The sequence below is a fragment of the Tasmannia lanceolata genome, unplaced genomic scaffold, assembly GCF_043159265.1.
Source record: "Tasmannia lanceolata isolate RefF3 unplaced genomic scaffold, GAP_Taslan_0.1 ptg000006l, whole genome shotgun sequence".
Lineage (NCBI taxonomy): Eukaryota > Viridiplantae > Streptophyta > Magnoliopsida > Canellales > Winteraceae > Tasmannia > Tasmannia lanceolata.
The window spans coordinates 40,935,380-40,946,399 of NW_027518683.1; the positions used below are offsets into that span (position 1 = coordinate 40,935,380).

General features: G+C 36.3%; 1 non-coding gene across 1 annotated transcript; it reads left to right on the forward strand.

The window, feature by feature from the left end:
- The first annotated feature begins 9,761 nt into the window (after positions 1-9,761).
- LOC143880528 (U6atac minor spliceosomal RNA) lies at positions 9,762-9,883 on the forward strand. The gene has a single exon (XR_013251750.1). It is a non-coding gene; the product is annotated as a U6atac minor spliceosomal RNA (small nuclear RNA).
- The last annotated feature ends 1,137 nt before the right edge of the window (positions 9,884-11,020 follow it).

The following is an 11,020-nucleotide window of genomic DNA, read 5'->3' on the forward strand; positions in this document are numbered from 1 at the left end:
TTTTTCCAATAATGCCATTTTGTAGAGGGAGAATTTACTCTTTTATCCACATCCTATTTGCTGGCCATTTGATGGAAAATGATAAAGTCACACCCCCCATTCATTCCTTGGACAACCCACTTTAGAGAAAAAGCAACATATTCGCAACCCCCTGTGGGACCCGATCCCGCGAGAGGGGTGGGGCGCGAGCCGCCATGCACTCTCATGGTCTCTCGTACCCACGCGATTGGCGTGTGCATTTTTATTATTGATTTTAATTCATCTTTTATGTGAACTTGGGATCACTAAGGCAATCCGAATTCCACACAAAAGAGAGTGACAGAGTCGCCACCTAGATGTGGGATCTAGGACCCATAATTAACCAGAAATCTAGACTTGTGGTTATAAGAATGGAAGGTGTGGGGAGTTATCCACCACATGCACGATTCATGCCCGATAATCGGTCTTCAATTCCAAAAGTTAACTCTTTTAAATTTATTTTAAATGGCTCATTCAACTCTTTGTTAATGTGCGAACTATGTGACATGCATCCTATGATCTAATTTCAATGTAGATCATAAATGTGTATCTTGATTTCTTAATTTGTTTGAATTCAATCTAAGTGAAAGTTCTCTTAAAATTCTAATTTCATGGAAAAATCCTAAGTGATTTAATTAAGCATTTACAAGAAAATTAATATACAAAACCCCACAATTTGTTGTGGAGCCGACTCGCGGTTGGTATGCCATCAGATATCCAAGCTGCCTACGTACCCAAGCCTCACTGGGATCAGAGTCGACGTAGTTCGGTGCACCTAAGCTAAGCTACTTATGCCTAACGCAACTAAGACACCGATCTAGACTTGATTGACTGTTTCAACAGTTTTAAGAGAAGTTATTTAATTCAAGTTGAAGATTTTATTATCCTAGGATTTCATCTAAGATGCTATATGATCCTATCTAAGTGCAAGTTGTCCCTTAGACTAATGCAGGTTAACCTACATCCTAGGTAACTAGGCTTGTCTTAGGAAAAATTTGGGTGACTAGTGTAACTAGACCTATGGCACGGTTGCTATCCATAGCAAACGTCCGTGATGAGGCTGGACTCCTAACTCTAGGACTCCCTAAAACCTAAGACTCCCTAAGACCTAGGACACGACCTAACATAAGTGTTCCTAAGTTGGGCTCTAATGGTTCTTATATCGGAAACCATAATCCAATGGTTCCGAAAGACATGAGATAAATTGATTCAAGTTCTTGAAGTTAATTAATTTCATATTTCAAGAATTTTCGGTTTCTGGACATTTAAGGAATACCAAAGGTTCTAGGGTTCTCCAATTTCAGCCTCGAATGGCATCCAAGGAAGGGAATCGTGCGCTCTTTCCTTGTGTAATTTAATACTTAGGTTATAGCACCTTATTGCCTGGCATATCTCAGAATTTCCGTGGACAGTAACCTCGGAGCCAATAACATGCTATAGCTTAAATATTCAAATTGTCAAAGATCGGTTGCAATTGGGATACGATTATGGATGCACTGGCCATTTTACCAGGGAAATCTAAAGATCCTAAGATTTCTGTTTCAATGGATTAAAGAATTAATATGTAACAAAAATTTAAGGTTCTTTAGAAATTTTGATAATGATTTTTAATTAATTTCAATTTTGAGTGGATTTTATCAATTTTAAACCGCATGAGTGATTTTACAAGTGAATTTATTGCAAACGAATTTGAAATAGATTGAAATTTCTACAGAAACAAGATGGGAATGTATGTAGCTTACTGGCTGAATTTTACAGATTTTTATATTAAGCTCATATTTAATTTTGATTTAACAATAATATGACCAGATTGTAAAAATAACGCAGAAACTACTAGAAATAGAAATGAAAATTCATTGAAATTTCTACAATAGTAAGATATGAGTAAAAATAGCATGCTGTGAGATTTGCATGAATTTTAGAGGCTATTTACTACCAATTTCGGGTTTTTCAATTTTAAGACCAGATTATGAATATACACTACAATCCTTAGGAAACCATATCCAAATCAATTGAAACTTTTACAGAAGCAACAAATATCGAATATAAGAATACTGTTAAAAGTTTGAGAATTTTAAGTGTGATTTGATGTCAATAAAAAATCTCACAAAATCTGACAATTTTCAAAGAAAGAATCAAATAATATACCAAAAAAAATCCAAAAATCTTTAAAAATTCATGATAAAATATATCAGTACCATATTATGTTCCCACAAAATTTCATTAATTTTGGAATCTATTTGGTATATATTTTATTTTTCTTCGTCAAAAAGATATTTTTGAAGAGTTTTCTATTTTTAAAACGTCATTTTTGAGAAAATTACGACTTCGGAAAATGTCCTCTAGTCTTGTTCTGATGTGATGAACACAAGAAAAATTTAAAATTCCAAAAAATAGGTCATCCTGAGATAGCTATTTTTTCAACTTTTATAATTTCTCAGCCATTATTTTAAATGAAATTCCACTCTTCACTCAAAATTTTAAAATCCTTTGATTTAATGTCCGATCCGATCCGATGGTTATTTTAGTATACTTAAATAGATCAGTGTATTAAATTTCGGGACGAATCGGAATTGAAACACTCATGTAGATCATGATTTTGAGCACACACATATAATATCGAATTAAATTCAATTAAATGCTAAAAACCATGCAAAAATATATAAAGAATATCAAATAATCCTGGAAAAATCTGAGAATAGTGCACCTACCTGTGATGGAGATCCTCGCCGAATCCAAAAGCTGAAAATTCCGAAAAATCTCGCCGACGCTCGATCCTGCGTCCTTTCTTCCCTTTCTTTCTTTGCTTTTTTTTTATTTCCACCACGTTGATCGCGCTCCTTGTCTTTAGGGTGCGTAGATCCGAGGTATACGCTTTGTCGCACCCTTTTTTATGATGAAGAAGACCCAAAGAACACTCCAATCATTCTTGATTGTATGATGCCTTGGAGAAGAAGAAGGAATTCAAGAATTCTTTTTTTGAAGAACACTTGAGAGAGAGATCACACTTCAAGGGAGAAAAAAAAATTCTTGGGAGGAGAGAGAAAATGGACGAATTTGGATTTTTTTCTCCTCTTTCTGGATTGTTTGCTTTGATTTTTATATAAAAAAAGTTAGGGTTAAGAGAGAAATAGCAATTTCCAATGTGAGAGCTCTCTTTTTGGCTTGTTTCCAATTTTCCCCTCTTGCTTTCTTTCTTTCTTGTTTCCAAATTGGATTTGATTCCAATCTTAATTTCTTGTCAATCAATACATGTTATTCTCATTCCACATTACTTCTTTGGAAGAAAACTTTTTTAAGCAATCATTCATCTTTTCCTTCTTTCCTTCTTTTCATTTTTTATTCTTTTTATTTTTCTTTTAACAAATATGATGTCACCATTGTGACATCATCAAGGTGGGTGCTTAACTCATGCGGGTCAACCATGTGGGCCGCCCACCATGGTGGTTGACCCATATGGGTGAACCCACATGAGCTCCATCTTTGCGGGCTTTAGCCCAATGGGCCATTTCACACGGGTTTCGGGTTTTTCCGTAAAAAATCAATAAAATCTTTCTAAATTCAACATTCTATATATGGACCCAACCCATTTGACATTTATGGTGCATCCCTCACACATGATCGGACCATCTTTTTTGGGAAATAACTTTTCGGACCAAAATGCCCCTACTTGACTGTTAAACATCCAAACGCGACCAAAATACCCTCAGATTGGTTCACCCCTAAAGGGAAAAATTAAAAATGAAAAGCCTTTGTGGTCAAACTTCAAAAATAGAAACTTTTAAAATTAGGTCCTTTCGGTGAGCAATATTAAACAGAATTATTTGGTATCCCCTGAAAATACCCAAAATGCTCTCAACACTTAAAATTTCCAAATTAAGCGAAATTCCTGAGAAATTCTAAATTTAGCAGGTTTTCCAAAATTCAGGAAATCATTCATAATCTCTCAGACATATTTCGGGGATCAAAAGAATTACACAGGAAAAGACCAAATTACCCCAAGGTGCTAGAATTTTGGCGAGACTAGGGAAAACCCTGAGAAATTCTAAAAATAGCAGATTTTCGAAAATTTATGAACGGACTCAAGATTTCGTAGACACAACTTAGGGACCAAATATGATATGTTTGGAAATGTCTAAAATACCCCCGAAGTGCAAGACTAAGAGAAAATCTTGAGAGATCTAAATTTAGCAGGTTTCCCAAAGCTTACGAAATTACTCATAATCCGTCAGCCGTACCCTCGAGATGGCTTTGGACATATGAGAAATGATTGAAATATCCATAAGATGATGAAAATGTGGAAGCCCCATGAGTTTCTAAAAATAGCAGCTTTTTCAAAATTTGTAAAATCACTCAAGATTTCTCAAATATAACTCGGGGGTCAAACGAGACACATCGGGAATGACCAAAATACCCCTGCAGTACAAAATAGGCAAAAATGAGGGAAACTCTGAAAATTCTAAAAATAGCAGGTTTTTTCATTTGCTTGGAAACTTAAACTTTCATCTTCCAGATGCCAAAGGAACCCCCTAGAGACCTTCAGGATTGCGAATTAACTTCAAAACTCTCATAATGAAATGAAATCTACCCTAAAATGCATGGATGCCTAATCGAATGCTGAATACAGATATAAAAATTGATGATACTACCGAATCTTTTGCTTTTTAAAGCCTAGCAAAATGGGGATGTCTACACCCCCATTTTATCTGGACAGCCCCCTTCTAGTGCATTTATAACTAGTCTGCTCTTTACAAGGTGGCGGCTCGGGTAAAAAAATCGGGGGGGGGGGGGGGACATTTAGCCACATGGGGTTGGTATTGGCACACCCATGTTGGGTATTTCACTCCCCTTCTAGTTAAACAAAGGAAACAATGTCAATACAATTATACTTCGGTAATTGTACTAACTCAGCTTGTCTTGCTTGCCATTTTGAATAAAAAAAATTATGAAATTTTCCAGGGGGGTCTTTGGGAAAGCAAACAACCCTTTGGGCAATTTGTACCCACAGTGCACGCAATAAGATGATGAAAACTTAAGCTTTCTTCTCGCTTAAGATCCACTCTCTCGGGGGTTTCTTCGACTTCGAGATCTCGACTCTATTTTAAGAACTTTAGGGCCCGGTCAAAATGGGGTGTCTACACTATTTTTTTGCCATAGGATACTATATGCCTAAGCAGATTTCAGAGATTTGGGGCTGTGGATTAAATCAAATAGTAAGGTCTTGATCAATATCATTCAAGGTAAGGTAATATTCCTTAGCTAGTAGATTCATTATTTATAAAAGTTACTTAAGTTATGTAATTTATGCAGGGCAGTGATAAATTGACCCCTAAATATCTTTAATCGACCCCCTATGGCCCTATGTCTCTTTCTTTATCCTCTGAGTTAGAGAGAGGAGAGAGAAAGACACATAGGGGGTCGATTTAAGATATATGGGGGTCGATTTATCACTCCCCTTTATGAAATATGTTCTAATTCCATATTAATGTGTTCAAATTGCCATGTAATTTACGTAACTTTTTCTATGGAGTTGTGTTCAGATTTCTTATATTTATATAACTTATGCCATATAATTGTGTTTATATCCCAAACCACTAAACCCTAAAACCCGAAAGGTCAAACCCATAACCACTAAAACCCTAAAGACCTAACCCTTACCCTTAAGCCCTCAACCCTAACCCTAAAACCTTAAAATCTAAAACCATGACCCCTAAACCATAAAACTCCAAAGATCAAACCTTGATGACATAACCCCTAACCCTTATACTAAAACCCAAAACTCTAAAACCTAAATCCCAAACCCCTAACCCTTATACTAAAACCCAAAACGCTAAAACCTAAATCCCAAACCCCTAACACTAATCTCATTATTACCACACCCAAACCCTAACCCAAAACCCAAAACCAAACCCCTATCCCCTAAAACCCTAAATCCCAAACCCAAAACGACTTAACCGAAACCAAATCCCTTAAACCCTAAACCTCATTTTCTAGGTTAGGGACTTTTATATATACTTTATTTTTATGTTTTTTCAATAATACTTTCTTCGATTATATTTTTTACATTAATACTTACTTTTATTTACAAATTTCTATAACTTATAGAAATTATAAAAAATTATCAGAAATTAATTCTTTCTTTACATTATCAGAAATTAAAGTCCCCCCTAAGGCCCTATTTGGATTGCAAAAAAAAAATTCCAACAAGAAAAATTTTCTTGAAAAACATTTAGGATGATGAATCATAATATTGTACAAATATCTAAATTGATTCACATGAATCTTTTTATTCAATTTTGCCATGTTTCAATAATATTTTTCAACAAAAAAAAGAAATTTAAATAGCAATTTTAATTACCGTCTCCACTTCATTAGGAAAGCTCCCTCTCTCTCTCTCTTCATTTTTTATCCTCACTTAATTTCTTTCTACTTTATTGCGAAATCTCTTTCTCTCTCTCACTCTCTCTCAAAGAAATTGAGGTAATCACGATTCCATTTTCTACTTATTTGCTTTTTTCTATGAATTTTTTTATTGAATTTTTGTTTTCAAACAAAATTTTCATTATATTTTTTTCATGGTTGATGGGTGGGACTTAAAAGGTTCAACCTTTTTTCCATTGTTCTCTTTGGGGCCCACCATTCTACAATCAAATCCGACATTTATATTAGAGAGAGAGAGAGAGAGAGATGCGGTTGTTGGATGTGAAAGTTACCAATTACTCCAGTAATTAATCTTTTATACTTTAACACCTCCCCTCACGTGTGGCCCCTCTTTTTAGGGTTGGCCTATGATTGGGCCATAATTATTCATGAAAAGTGTTATTTAATTTACTATTTTAATTTAATATTTATGACTACACTGATATTACTTTGTGAGTTTTTATGATTGTAGTTGATCTTCAAAAAGGAACAACTAATGTCGAATCAAAAGCTTGCCGATTTTAGTTGAATATCCTGGAAGATGGGCAATGTAAATAAAGAAAGGTTACTATTTCACATGTGAGAGGGGTGAAGGCAATGTTGCCATTTGGAGAACATGACTGCATATGGGGAGATCTTTTTCTAATTCTAGCTTGCTAATTCAAGGATGTTTTACTTTTGTATTTGGTCTTTACATATAGAATAAGAACTTTCTCTTTGCGAAGATAAGGAGGAACAGACCAACCTTCTAGGGCTCTCTCATTCAACTTTGGATTGCTTCGCAAGCCACAGCCATTCCACCATTGCTCATTGAGTACTGCTGCCATTTGTTTCCGTCCACCATCCGTCGGCCGCACTACACTTCATGGGAGATCGTTGTCTCTGCTGCATCGCGTTGATCACCATGAGTGGCTAAGTTCTTATTGTCATTAGGTGTAGATGAAACATTGATCATTTAATTAAATTTCTGGTTTGTTACACTTGATTGCTTGATGTTTAGACTTCATTTTGTTGAATGAATTTTTATTGTTAAATTTAGTTTAGAGAATTTGTTTTTGTGATTTAGATCCTCTATTCAAGCAATGATTTATATGATGACTATGATTGAACCAGTAATAATCTATAACTGACTGAATTAAGCGTGCTAAGTGTAGTGAAAGACGATAGTGATCGGCAAGATAGATTATACTTAGGATAAATTATGATTATTTTTCTGTGGAGTCATTAGGCTTGTAGCTATAATGAACCGAAGTGTGCGGGCCATAAATTAATTACTAGATCAATGTGGATTCAAAACTTGAATACAATTCTTTCCCGCAATTTTTTTCCTTAATTAATTTCCATATTTTCCAATTACTTGCTTTCTGTTAATTTAATTTTTGAAACTCTAAATAGCATTGCATCTTAGCCTTCTAGTTCCTTGTGGATACCATCCTGTTTTTACCGCTGTTCTAGTAGTAATAATTAGGTTTATTAATCTTATTTTTGATCTGATAATTTAATTTTTAAAACTCTAAATAGCATTGCATCTTAGCCTTCTAGTTCCCTGTGGATACAATCATGTTTTTACTGTTGTTTTAGTTGTAATAATTAGGTTTATTAATTTTATTTTTGATCATATAACGACTCGATCAGCCTACATGTGGCCCCTCTTTTTTGGGTTTGGCCATTGCATGTGAATTTTTTCTATCAAGGAGGTTTGAACCCAGGCATTTACTCTAATACCATGTGAAACTACTGGTTTACTCCGAAGCTGTAGGAGAAGGCGTTATTTAATCTTTATACTTTAACACTCCCCCGACGGTGGCCCCTCTTTTTAGGGTTGGCCTACACATGGCACATGTGGCTCCTGTCTTGGGTTTGGCCATTGCATGTAGATTTTTACTATCAAGGAGGTTTGCACGCTAACATTTGCTCTGATACCGTGACAAACTTACCAATTAAGGTTAAGCTTTTGGGGTAATTGGTAAGTTTTACAAAAGCATAAGCTATTGGAGAAGGCAGTAATTAATCATTTATACTTTAACACTGGACAATGGCAAGGTTCCACCTATTTGTCATTCGTTCTCTTTGGGGCCCGCCATTTTACACCCAAATTTGACCTTTATACACCATGCTTTTTTGGGCTAGGTCCCACCAACTCCACTCTAACCCACACGTGGGGGTGGGGCCAACCATTTTTTCTCATGTTTTTATGGGTGGGTCCCATGGTCTCCGCCCAAGCCCATTGTAGAGTGGTCCCACTATTTTCCGCATCATGTTTTGATGGGATAGGGCTCATGTCTCCACTAAACCCATCCGCCCACTATTTTGCACTTATGTTTGGGAGATATTTTTCACCCCCCTTAGGATAATGCGCCGCCCCTTTTAACGTGATTTGACGTGAAAAAGCATTAAAGTCTACACATGATTCACGTTAAAAGTGGGGCGCATTATTCTACAAAGGGGGTGAAAAATCATCAACTTTATGTTTTTATGGGGTAGGGCCGCTATTTTACACCCATGCATAGCGTGTACGAAGAATGCTCGTAAATGAGAATGTTATCATTAGATCAAGCTTATAATAATATTAGCTATTGTAACAATGCTACTACTTCTGCTAATAATAATAATAATAATAATAAGATTTGCTAGCCTCCTTTGAAGAAAGCACATTCGTGCCCTTCCTTTGCATATGTGACAGCCACAACAGTAAAGAAGGCAAAAATGCCAAAAGTCAACATAGATAGCTGTCATCACATGCAAAGGACGGGCGCAGGTAATAGTAACCGGACAAAATCTGTCAAAAGTCAACATAGATAGCTGTTATCCCATGCAAGGGACAGGCGCTAATAATAATGGATTTGCTAGGGACCATGGCAGAAGGCTCTTTGAAGGAGAGAGCAGCCACCTATTAAGAATTAAATGGATAGGACAAAATTTGTTGAAAACTGAACCACATATCTATTTTCCCATAATAGAGATTTGCTAGTATCCATGACAGAAGGCATTTCGTGGAGCGGCTCGACTGCATGTGAGAGCAGTCACATCAGCTCACTTTTATGTGAGAGCAGCCATATCATGAATGAAGACAAAATCTGCTGAAAAGCGAGCTGATGTGGCTGCTCTCACATGCAACAGCCCAACTGCAAAATGGGCCTTCTGCGATGGTCCCTAGCAAATCCCATAATATATAATAATATCTCAAGCCCGTTAAATAGCAGTGAAATGGTGTCCATGTTCCCATATTTGATAACTGCACTGCAAACTTTCTAATTAGTTGTTAAAAGCAGTTCCAATTCCCAAAAAGCTATCAATATCCAAAGCAAGAGTTTAACAAAGAGTTCTGTTTTCAAAGGAGAGACTGTTGGCATCTCCCCTGTCACGGACAGGAACAGTCTCTGGGCTTAACTGTTACATCACATGGTTAAGGCATCTAGCTCAGCTGATAAAGACTTTGTTCTTTCACCATGAGGTCAGGTGTTCGATCCCAGTTTACCCACCAGAAAAACAAGAGTTCAGTTTTCAAACTATGGGAGTGTGTGACGCTAATTATAATTGTTTAGAGACTCGAGCCCATAAAATAATTCATTAGGAGGCAAATTTTAGAGACACGGCTTGTCCTTAGAAATCCTAATGATAGGGATTACAGACCTACAAGTTGTTGCAATGTCTCTCAAAACACCAAAAAAGAAAGAAAAAGCATTATGTATTAGGCATTTAACCTTAGCTTACCAATTTAAAAAAGGTTCAGAAGTCAACAGTGTTACTCTATATTCTATATACATTGCTTTATAAACAAAAAAGGCAAGATCCCATACCAAAAGGTAAAAAACCATGTTAAACTATTAGAATTCAACTACACAATTGAAAAAAAAAAAAAACTAAAGCCCTGTAAAATTAAGATTACATGGTTTCTAACAAAAACCCAAAAACAAAAGCTCAGATGAAGTTGCCAGCTCTAATTTGGAATCTCATAATGGTCACAAAATTTTCTGATTCTCAACAACATAGTACATAGGGTGCTCAATGTTGATGGCCCTTGATCTGAGACACCTTCAATGTTTGGGCGACGAAAATGAGAAGGTTCGAGCAATGTTGAAAACCTGCAAGTATGGGTGAGAGCACATCATGTGAACACGGGCATTGTAGGATAAGCTGTGTATATTATGAGCATGGGTCGTAGATTGATATGGTCAAGAAATGGGTAAGAAGGCATCCTGTCAAAATTGGAGTGGTTTAACTAAGGCCCCAATTGTTTTGGGTTTTTAAAACCGATTGTGAGTCGAAAACTAATAAGATACAGTAACGTTTGTAGCGATATCCTTTGGTACCTACTGGTACATCAAGATCCGATCTGATTGGTCACGAACATCGTAAGGTGCTGCTCTTCGCGAATCCCAGCACACCCCAGGTTGAGATGAGTAGGCCCACCACTTCTTTTTCACTTAGGCCATGGGCCAAGTCAGTGGGGGACCCTGTCGAGCTCCTTCCCCAAAAACAATCTGTAGGAGGGAGTTTACCTTCATATGGCTAGAATCATTCTCAAATGCACCAATTAGTCAGGAAGCCATCCTTTAATTTTGACTCAAATAATCATTTT